A 10,938-nucleotide genomic window follows, 5' to 3' on the forward strand; every position below is an offset into this window, starting at 1 on the left:
TTCTTACTTCATATTTTCTAAAAATGTAGGAAGAACGTAATTTTTATGAAAATTGAATTATTCATTCAAAGATAATCTTCCGATCCACTAGTGATTGATTTCTTGGTGAATCGTAAAAAAGGAAGAGATTTATATTATCTAATAGAAATGTGTTATTTACAAGTAGATTCCTAGAACTTATTTCTCACAATTAATTAAAAGAAATTTGCAAGGTTTTCTTTCTCCATAAATCTCATAAACCCATTTTCCAACTAGGTTAAAATTATTTTTAAGATTTTCAAACACTTCAAGTTTTCAAACAAGTCCTCGTGGGATGGATACCTTGCTTGCCGATCTACTCCATTGATTCGTGCACTTGCGAGTATTACTTTATTTGTCATAACAAGTTTTTGGCTCCATTATCGGGGACTTGTGTTGAAAACTATTTTGAAAATTTAAAATTAATTTTTCTACTAGTTGTTTAAAAATTAGAATTTTTTTTTTAAAAAATCTGAATTTTGTTCTTATTTTGAATTATTCTACAGAAACCAAAGAGCGACAGAGGATTGTGCTTGAAGAAAAGAAAATTGCTTAGAAATTACTCCCAGTGGAGTAATTGCTAACCGGTGGACTCGATTGGAAGGTTTAAATTTTCTTAACCCTACCCACAAATCTCCTGTCAGTGGGTTCTGAACTAATTTTGTGTGATTATTTGTGCATTCATATTTGCCTAAAATATTTAGTAAGGGCACAAACCTTACCAAGATAAGGAGTGGATTTAATCACCACATCCTTGCCTATTTAATTTAATCATCCCCTTTCATTTTAAAACCCAAGCCAAACATCTAACCTTAAATCAAGTAGACGTCGGACAAAGGATTTCACATAGCTCATAGGACCTCTCGGAAAGAGTTATCTTTTGGTAAGCCCAGTGAGCACCTTCCAAATTACAATGTCTAGGTAAGTTGTATAAAAAAGGAGAGCCGTACTGAGGTGCCTAAGGGAACTGGTATTTTGAAGAGGCCAACACCCACTAGTATTCCTGGGAACTTACCTGGTTGTGTTTTGGTAGGCCTGAACTGGTAATCCTCTAGCTTACTCTGAAAGGGAGTAGGAGCTCTCTAATTAGAAGAGAAGTGATTCTCTACAAGATTAGAATTGAAAAAAAATTGCTTACTCTCATAATATACTTTAAAAACATAAATTATTGACTGTGATTTGCTTGGTAAGATTTGTGTTTGTGAAGCCTTTTTAAAAAACTTAGAAATTGGTTGGATTTGAGATAGTTTAGGTCGGCTTGCTAGGGAAGAAATGACTGAAAACCATCAATCAGTTCATGATGATACTGAAAACCCAAACCTCCAAATACACGTGTAAACTGCATGGGTAAATCCTCCCACGCGGTGCATCATATGACCTATCAGTAATAGGATTTCACAAGGCATACAACAGCACAAATTCATACCATAAATAAACTCAACCATAAGAGTCCGGATACAAGTTCCACAGGCCATAACAAGCCTTCTAGATACACATCCAAAATACAATGTTAAAGTTCAAAATACATTGTCAATCATAACGCCCTTGTAGGGGCTCAATACAACTAAAAGACATATTGAATAGAAAGGCAGTTACTCCTCGCTACCCGTACCTGCATCCCCTAGCTATGAAATAATACCACCAAGAGGTGGTGAGCTCACAGCCTAGCGAGTAGGATCCATACAATCTAAAATAATAAAATCAAATGTGCATATCCAATGTATGCCTATATTTGCTAGCAATAACAATATGCTTGTTGAAATGACTTACTATGAGTTACTAAATCAATGTAATCGATAAAGATTATCAGTCACTAATCTGGAACATGCTAGTTCCTAAACGTATCAGGATAAGTCAACACAGATATAAAGCTTGATACAATCTCTTATTCATACAAATCTCAATCATAGTGTTTTCATGTTATGCATAGCAATAAAAGAGTAGTTTAGTCATCTCGTGCCTACCTAGGCATTAATCATGTTTATCATATATCATCGAGCTATTCCCCACATAGGGTAAATACTCTCAAGAACAATCATCCATCACATAACCATCTATCATCTCATACATCGAGGGGAGATATATACACATCTAGCGGTAATGCCACCTACACGTGTATGGCGACACTACATGTGACTGGTTGTTTGTGGCCATCAGACTAAGAACCCCGATTGTAAGCCCATATCTCACTCTCTCTAAATCATCACCGCCCTCAGTCGGAGAATCGGGAGCCCTCGGCTCATCAACAGATGCCCTAACCCTACGTCGTCGGGTACCGCTAGAGATATATCCCCGCCTCACAATCATATTCTTCTATCATCATAATCTAGTCCTGACTATGTAGAATAATTACCTGAATGCCACACAGGCTTTCGACCTCAAGTGTAGGCCGCTAATAGTATAGTCATATAAGATACACTCTATCCTTAATCCGGGCTGAGTGAGTAAGGGCACTGCCTAGTCAAAACCTGACTACTAATGATAGGTGGAAGTGTAGTGTCTGTGAGTGTATAAGGCATGTCATAGTCATCATGATCGTTACATTTTATATTCACAACAGATTATTTATACAAGGGTATATCATACAAGATACATGTAGAGCATCATTACTAATGCATATGCTAGCATTCTCATAATATCATGATGAGTAATCTATCAATAACTACACATGTCAAGATACATCATACTACACTAAATGCATGTACTAATACTAACATTCCTACAATATCATGAAAGTTATAATAACTATAACTACATTATTCTAGACTTGTATTAACTCTACTCGTGTGGGGGTCTCCACAGTATACTAAATCTCGTCAGCTAGCCGGCTCCTCCAGAATCCCAAAATCCTCCTCACGCGGTGTCAATCCTATTAATTCATGCAAGTAAAGCCATACATAAGATTAGCGAACTAATAGAATTAATTATCTTATTAGAGAATTTATGTTTAGGCATATACATGAGTCAAGGGTCTCCTACGGTGAGTCTTATGTTATCCTAAAATTCACATGATAATAAATTATCATTATAGAGGTTAGGCTAATTAATCAAAAATAGATAAACGGGGTTATGGGGTCCAAATGGCCCCAAATGGGCTAGGCTGGAGGTATTGGGTTAGGCTCAAACCTAACCCAATAGGCAAGAGGGCCTTGGTGGGCTGCAATCCAATTGCAGCCCACAAGGTTGCATGAGGTGGGCTGGGGGGTCCAACCACAACCCACCAAGGCTGGCTGTAGGTCGCAGTCCAACCGCAGCCCACCAAGATTGAGTTGGTGGATGGGTGGGGGTTTGTTTAACCCCCCACTCTCCCACACCATCTCCTTCTGAGGGAAGGAGACCGAGGGGGGGAGAGAAAAGGCCCACGAGGTTGCGGGCCGACGGCGCAGCCACGAGGCCGGCGGCACGGCCACGAGACCGACGGGTAAGTAGAGGGGAAGAAAAAGAAAGAGGAGAGGAGGGCCCAACGGCGGCTGGGCGCACTCCATGGCTGGCGGCCATAGGGGGGTCCTTTCTCCCTTCACTAAGGGCCCGAAGCCCGACTAGGGAGCGTTTCTCTTCTTCTACCGGAGCCCTGGACTGGCGGCCGGACGTAGGGTCGTCGGCCGCTGAGGACAATGTTGAGAGGGAGGGGAGCTAGCTATCGAAATTTAACGACGAGGTTGAGACTTACCCGCAATCCGCTCGCTCGGCTTCGTCGTTTTCGGCGTCGGCAACCTGAGAGAGAAAGGAGAGGGAGAGAGGTAGTGAGGTGGAGAAATGGTGTGGTGGGGGAGGGGGAGATGGGATTAATGGAGGTGGGGAAGGTGGCGTGCACGGCAAGGGAAGAGGAAGAAGAAGAAAGGAGAAAAGTGGACCGGGGGGGGGGGGGGGGGGCCCTAGGGTGGCAGGGTTTGGCACGTGCGTCAGTCAATTTTTTTTTAAAATTAGGGTGTTACAGATACCATAACTTTACAAGAGTGATTTGCCCCTAATGGAACCCAACCTTCAAAATGCATTGTGTTACCTAACACTAATGCAACTCATTTTGAATTAAAACCTGCCATCCTTCAATTGCTTCCTACCTTTTATTGTAAGGAAAATGAGAATCCATACTCTCATGTTAATTAATTCTTGGATATTTGTTTAACATTTAAATTTTAAAACTTTTCTGGTGAATCTGTTAGGTTAAGGCTCTTTCCTTTTTCATTAAAAGACCAAGCAAGAGCTTGGTTGAATCACTTAGAGCCTAATTCAATCACCACTTGGAGAGATCTGAACTATAAATTTGTGTCCAAATTTTACCCTATGCCTAGAACAAACCAATATAGATTGGCCATCTCCACTTTTAAGCAGAAAGAGGAAGAGAAATTTCATAAGTCATGGGAAAGGTTTAAGGATCTTCAAATTAAGTGCCCTCATCACAATTTTGAAAAATGGTGGTTAGTCTAGTATTTCTACAATGGTCTAACTGACACAAATCGTAATCTGGTTGAGCCCATGAGCGGTGGGTCATTCATAGCTAAGAGCACACCTGAAGCTTGGGCTCTTTTTGAAAGAATAGCTGAAAATTCCCAACAATGGGATTTTAGTACTGAAAGTCGAGGGATGTCACAATCTAAGAGAGAAATATATGAAGTTCAACTTGATGTGAGTATGAATGCACGACTGGGTAGTTTGTCTAGGAAAGTTGATGCCCTTGTGTTAAGTCAAACTATGAAACCTATAAATCAGGTGCAATTTGAAGTTTGTAGTGTTTGTGCTAGTCCCATGCACATTACAATGGTTTGCCCTTCCTTAGGGTATCAAGATGGGTTCAATGAACAAGTGAATGCCCTAAATTAATTTAGAAAGCTATTCAATAGTCCTTACTTTGAAACATACAATCCAAATTGGCGAAATCACCCCAATTTTTCTTGGAAGCCACAGCAGCCTCAGATAAACCAAGGAGGACCTCCAAGATTTAACCAATTTCGTCCTCCTACTCAGCCTGTCTCTTATGCCCTTCCTCTTAATCAATCAGTTATAGTACCTCAGTAACAACCATCTAACTTAGAAGCGATGATAGAGAAATTTATCACTGGAACTAGTGCTAATTTGCAAAGAATAGAAGCTACCAATATACAAAATTCTCAAGCCATTTCTCAGCTTCAACATCAAGTGGGTTAGTTAGCATTTAAGGTTAGTACGAGAGAACAAGGAAAATTTCCTAGTCAACCCATTCCTAACCCAAAGGGCCAATATGAGGTTAGCTAACCCTCCACCTCAGGTGTGCACAATGGACAAGTTCAATCAGTCATTATCCTTAGATCTGGAAAACTAGTCAACAATAAGGTTGAAGTGCCAAATTATGAAAAATCTATCTCAGAGGGTGAAGAAATCTATGTCCAGCAAAATAATCATGATAGTTCATTTGGAACTATAACATTTGACTCTAGCAACCCAAGTCAGTCTCTACCTAAGTCTATAAATTCATCTGAGCAGACTTTTATTCCCAAAGCACCATTTCCCCAAAGACTAACTCAGACTAAAGTAGGAACAAACTTTAGTGAGATGATGGAATTGTTTAAGCAAGTTGAAATTAACATTCCATTACTGGATGCCATCAAGCAAGTTCCTACTTATGCCAATTTTTTGAAAGATCTTTGCACTTAGAAAAGAAAATCAAAAGTGCAAAAGAAGGCATTCCTAGCTGAGCAAGTAAGCTCAATCATCCAAAATAACCTTCCACCTAAGTTTAAAGATCCAGGTTGTCCTACTATTTTGTGTGTCATTGGCAATCATGTCATTGATCCTTTTGGATTTAGGTGCAAGTGTTAATCTTTTGCCGTATTCAGTTTACAAGCAATTAGGTCTTGGAGAGTTGAAGCCAACTCAAATTAGACTTTCTTTGGCAGATCGTTCTGTCAAATATCCTCGAGGCATCATAGAGGATGTTCTGATTAAGGTAGACAAGTTCATTTTTCCTGTGGATTTCATAATCCTTGATACTGAACCTGTCCAAAACCCAAGCAATCATATCCTTGTTATCTTAGGAAAGCCATTCCTAGCCACTACTAATGCAGTCATTCACTATCAAAATGGGATTATGAAACTATCTTTTGGCAATATGACTGTTGAATTAAATGTTTTTGATGTTAGCCATCAACTTCCTGAAACTGATAATGTTTTTGAGGTTGACATGATTGAAGGCCTATTAGAGAGCATAAATGAGCAGGCAAATGTTGAGGATACTTTAGAAAAGTGTCTTTTACATTTTGACGGTGATTTTGAATGGTAAACTTCTTTTGAGGAGGTCAATGCATTGTTAGAATCTGCACCTCTTATGGATTTTAATAAATGGCAGCCCAAGATTGAATTTCTTCCGTTATCTTCACCCCCAACTCCTCCGTCCTTCATAGAACCTCCAAAGTTAGATTTTAAACCACTACCTGATACTCTTAAATATATGTTTTTAGGCTCTTTTGAAACCTTTCCTATTATTATAGCATCTAATTTGGGTAAGAAATAGGAGGAAAAACTTGTGAGTGTCTTAAAAGAATACAAGGAAGCTATATGATGGACCATAGCTGATATCAAGGGAATTAGTCCTGATGTGGTTATGCATCGAATCCATTTAGAGGAAAAAGCAAAAAAATCTCATGAACCGCAATGGAGGTTAAATCCTATGATGAAGGATATTGTTAGAGCTGAAGTGCTAAAATTATTATATTCGGGTATTATCTACCCAATTTTGGATAGTGCATGGGTGAGTCCAATTCATGTTGTGCCTAAGAAGTTTGGCATTACAGTAGTGCAGAATAAGAATGATGAGTTAGTACCCACTTGTGTTCAAACAGGGTGGCGTGTTTGCATTGACTACCGAAAACTTAATCTTGTAATTGGAAAGGATTATTTTCCCTTTCCTTTCATTGATCAGATGCTTGAAAGGTTAGCTGGACATGTTTATTATTGTTTTTTAGATGGTTATTCTGGCTATAAGCAAATCCCTATAGCACCTGAGGATCAAGAGAAGACCTGATACCGTCGAGCTTGCAGCCTATTCTTCTCCTACCTTTCCTTTCCTTGACGAGCTGAGGTATGCATGTACATCTGACCCCGATATTTTGAGATTGTTGCAAGAGGTGATGGATGATCTGGAGCACCATCCAGAGTTGGAGAATCGAGGCGGTTTGCTACTGGACCGCGGATGCATTCGGGTGTTGGAGCGTATTAGTCCGGTTGCATATCGTTTGGAGCTGCCGGAGGGGTCGAGAGTGCACCCTGTCTTTCATGTTTCATTGTTGAGAGAGCACATTAGAGATCATGAGATTGTTAGATCGATTCTACCGGAGCCATTGGAGGAGATAGAGATCGTAGAGCCAGTTCGAGTACTTGCTAAATGCCGATGATGACATGGTACTAGATTAGAGATGGAGATTCTAGTTGAGTGGCTTGGCAAGCCATCTGATGAGGCGACATAGGAGTTGGAGACTGATATCATGGAGCATTTCACTGACTTTTCACCTTGAGGGCAAGGTAGGAGAAGTGTGATGGGCTGATACACTTAGTTAGGATCTTTTCTTATTGTATTAGGTGTTTATTTTTATTAAAATAAAATTCCTGTAGGTCGCGTTCGAACGCAGGTGGAGTCGCGTTCGAACGCCCTTATGAATGCTGGCGTTTGAACGCCCTTGTGAACGCCGGCGTTTGAACGCAGTCGGGCGAGTTCAAACGCTCGCGTTTGAACACTTGTGTCACATTCGCAAATCCAGAGAAGAGACTTTTTTGAGTACGTTCAAACGTGATCGGGCGCGTTCAAACGCGATCAATGTGAATTCTCTAGAAATAGGGTTTTATATTGTTTTAGGACTTATTGGCTAGCTTCTATAAATATGTGGAAGGCAACCAACTTCAATATGCTATTGGATTCTTAATTTCTTGCCTCCTATCTTCTCTATAGATTCCTCCCTCCTCCCTCTTCACCATCCTTCCACATCTACCATTGGCAAGATTTCTCCTAACCTCTAATCTCCCTCGACTATCGATCCACTCCTCTTCTTTGGTATCTCAACCACTTTAATCACATCCACAATTCACCCTCATCTCCATACCCATCCATAACCCTAACATCCACTTCACCCGCCACCACCACCTTCACCGACGTTATTCCGTGTTCTCGTCCCTACTATAGTTTGAATCTGCGAAGGGCGTAAATACGAAAGTTGTAGACCAGGAATTTACAAATCCAACCCAATTAGTTTTGTAATTTTTTTACTGCCAGAGAATATCTGACGAATATTTTTCCACAATTGCGTGGACTATTTCCTACAATAAATTTAGATCTTAAAGAATTATTCTGTAGTCGATCTTTTAGTTCCAAACCTCATCAATTGGTATCAGAGCTTATCAATTAGTATCAGAGCCTATCAATTTGGTATCAGAGCCTATCATTGATTGAAATGCAAAAAGGTATACTTGATATTAGAGCAATAATCTCTCTACCGAGTAACCGGGCCTTCGCCTAACCACTTGGGAAGTGTTCGCATCAAAAGGTGGAGTTACCATCTCTAATTCATGGTTGTTAGTTATATACCACCTTTTTGGTTCGAGGTGTGATGCCCGAGGGGTGCCTCATCACCTAGTGGCTAAATCCACTAGCAGAATCCTCGCTACAAGGACCATCTAGAAAGCAAGATAACTCTAGCATTGCTCAATCATGAAATTCTAAGTTAAGTTAATAAGAAAATTAAGATCATAATAAAGCATTTTATACATATATACCCTAGTGTTTCAGTGTGATTCAGATCTGGATCTATCTCCTTGTGTTTAATTGCAGCATGCTTTTCTATTATGACTTTGGGAGAATGAATAGTTTTAATAAGGTTAGAATGTATATTAATGCTAAATGAGAAGATAATTGGATACCTTGCCTACATTTTTGAGATTGATTGACTCTAGCTACGTCCACTTTGTGAAAATTTACTAGTATTTACCTGTGTATATTCTTAGTATGAGGTCTTGAGGGTAATTGCAAAGTTTGAGATTTGTTGATCTGAGTGGATGTAATTGTCAATATTCCTGGGTTGATTTTGCTAAATGTTGTTACATAATCAATAAGGAGCAAAATTTTAGGTGATTTTATTGTTTTCTTTTCAAGATTTTTTAATTACTTGAGTCTTGTATTTTTTTTCTTTTATTTACTTTAATTGACTTAATCAATTTTGTGGGCAAATTCACTTCAAACCCTCACGAGACACAACTCATTCATTAGTAAAAGCTAGGGGTTTAAAGGCTTGTTGTATATGCTAAATGCAATCGCGATGCCTACGAAAGTGAGTTAGAATTTTATTTTATTTTTTTCTTTCTAAATTCTTCGTTCTTCGATTTTGCTTGAGGACTAGCAAAAATTTTTGTTTGGGGGTATTTGTTAAATTCATAATTATAATATTTGTTAAGCCCAAATTATTAAATGTTAATATGTTTTTTAACTAATTAATATATTTTAGTTATATGTAGATCTTTGATCAATTGAATCTCATTTAATCACTAAAAATGGTCAAATTTGAGCTCAAACCAGAATTAGGCTTAATCACTACTAACCAACTGAATCTACCTCTCATCTTTCAAGCCATACTTAAATCAAACCATGATCTATTAATCACTTTCTTCCTTATCTAAATCAGAATGAGTTAAAATTCTTTCTTTTTTTTTATCAAGAAACAGATTTTTAGCAATCAAATCTCTATCAAGTTGCAGAATTTTAGCAAGAAATCTTCACCTAATGTAGTAGATTTTCATCTCCAATTCAGGCAAAATTTTAGCAATAATTGCAGCAGTAAACTAATTTCAAATTCCTATTTGAGCAGCAATCATAGCCAAGCAAATTACCTACCTAATGCGGCAGATTTCTAACATATTTAGCAGATTTCAAACACAATCACAACAGATTTCCAGCCGATTTGGAGAAGATTTTCATGCTCCAAGAAGTCTATAAATAGAGGGGTTGAGAGCTAGAGAAAAATGTCTTTTCTTTTGTATTTTCTATTAAGTTTTTCTTTTGAGGAGTTGTAGTTTAAAATTTAGCAATCAAACTTGCAATTGTTTCAATTCAATTGACAACAATAGAGCACATTCAAAGAAATTTCAATCTTTGTAAGTCAGCAAAGTTCATATTCTGATCTTCTTTTAGTATAATATCTTGTTTTTGGATTTAAATTTTGTTTTTGAAAGAAGTATTCTGCAACTCTCTAGTGCTAAATCTCATGTTTATTTTTATTCAAATTGTGTTCTTAATACTAAAATGAATTTCTAATTTTCTTAAGGTTGAGGATGAAGCTTGTTGAGAACATATTTCATTTATTCTAAATCTCTTATGTGTTTTTAATTGCTAAATAGGTTCTTCTTTCTTCTACTTTAAATTTGTTGTTTAGAATTTAGATATTAGTTATTTTTCTTAAAAATGATACATCTAATGATTTAAAATTCTTACTCCATATTTTCTAAAAATGAAGGAAAAACGTAATTTTTATGAAAATTGAATTGTTCATTCAAAGATAATCTTTCAATCCACTAGTGATTGATTTCTTGGTGAATCGTTGAAAAAGAATAGATTTATATTATCTAATAGAAATGTGTTATCTACAAGTGGATTCCAAGACCTTATTTCTCACACTAAATTAAAAGGAATTTGCAAGAAGGTTTTCTTTCTCCATAAATCTTCTAAACCTATTTCCCAACTAGGTTAAAATTATTTTTAAGATTTTCAAACACATCAAGTTTTCAAACAAGTCCTCGTGGGATCGATACCTTCCTTGTTGATCTACTCCATAGATTCATGCACTTGCAAGTATTACTTAATTTGTCACAACACATACCTTCGCAATAGAGGCCGAAATATATCATTTATGAGGCCTTGAAAGGTAGCTGGAGCATTGGTGAGACCAAAAGGCATCACCCAGAACT

The 10,938-nt window shown here is 37.8% G+C and overlaps 1 non-coding gene across 1 annotated transcript; it reads right to left on the bottom strand.

The window, feature by feature from the left end:
• Positions 1-4,317: 4,317 nt before the first annotated feature.
• Positions 4,318-4,424, bottom strand: LOC140767929 (small nucleolar RNA R71). The gene has a single exon (XR_012105654.1). It is a non-coding gene; the product is annotated as a small nucleolar RNA R71 (small nucleolar RNA).
• Positions 4,425-10,938: the final 6,514 nt, after the last annotated feature.

The sequence above is a fragment of the Typha angustifolia genome, chromosome 9 (genome assembly GCF_048772165.1).
Source record: "Typha angustifolia cultivar Huaian chromosome 9, ASM4877216v1, whole genome shotgun sequence".
Lineage (NCBI taxonomy): Eukaryota > Viridiplantae > Streptophyta > Magnoliopsida > Poales > Typhaceae > Typha > Typha angustifolia.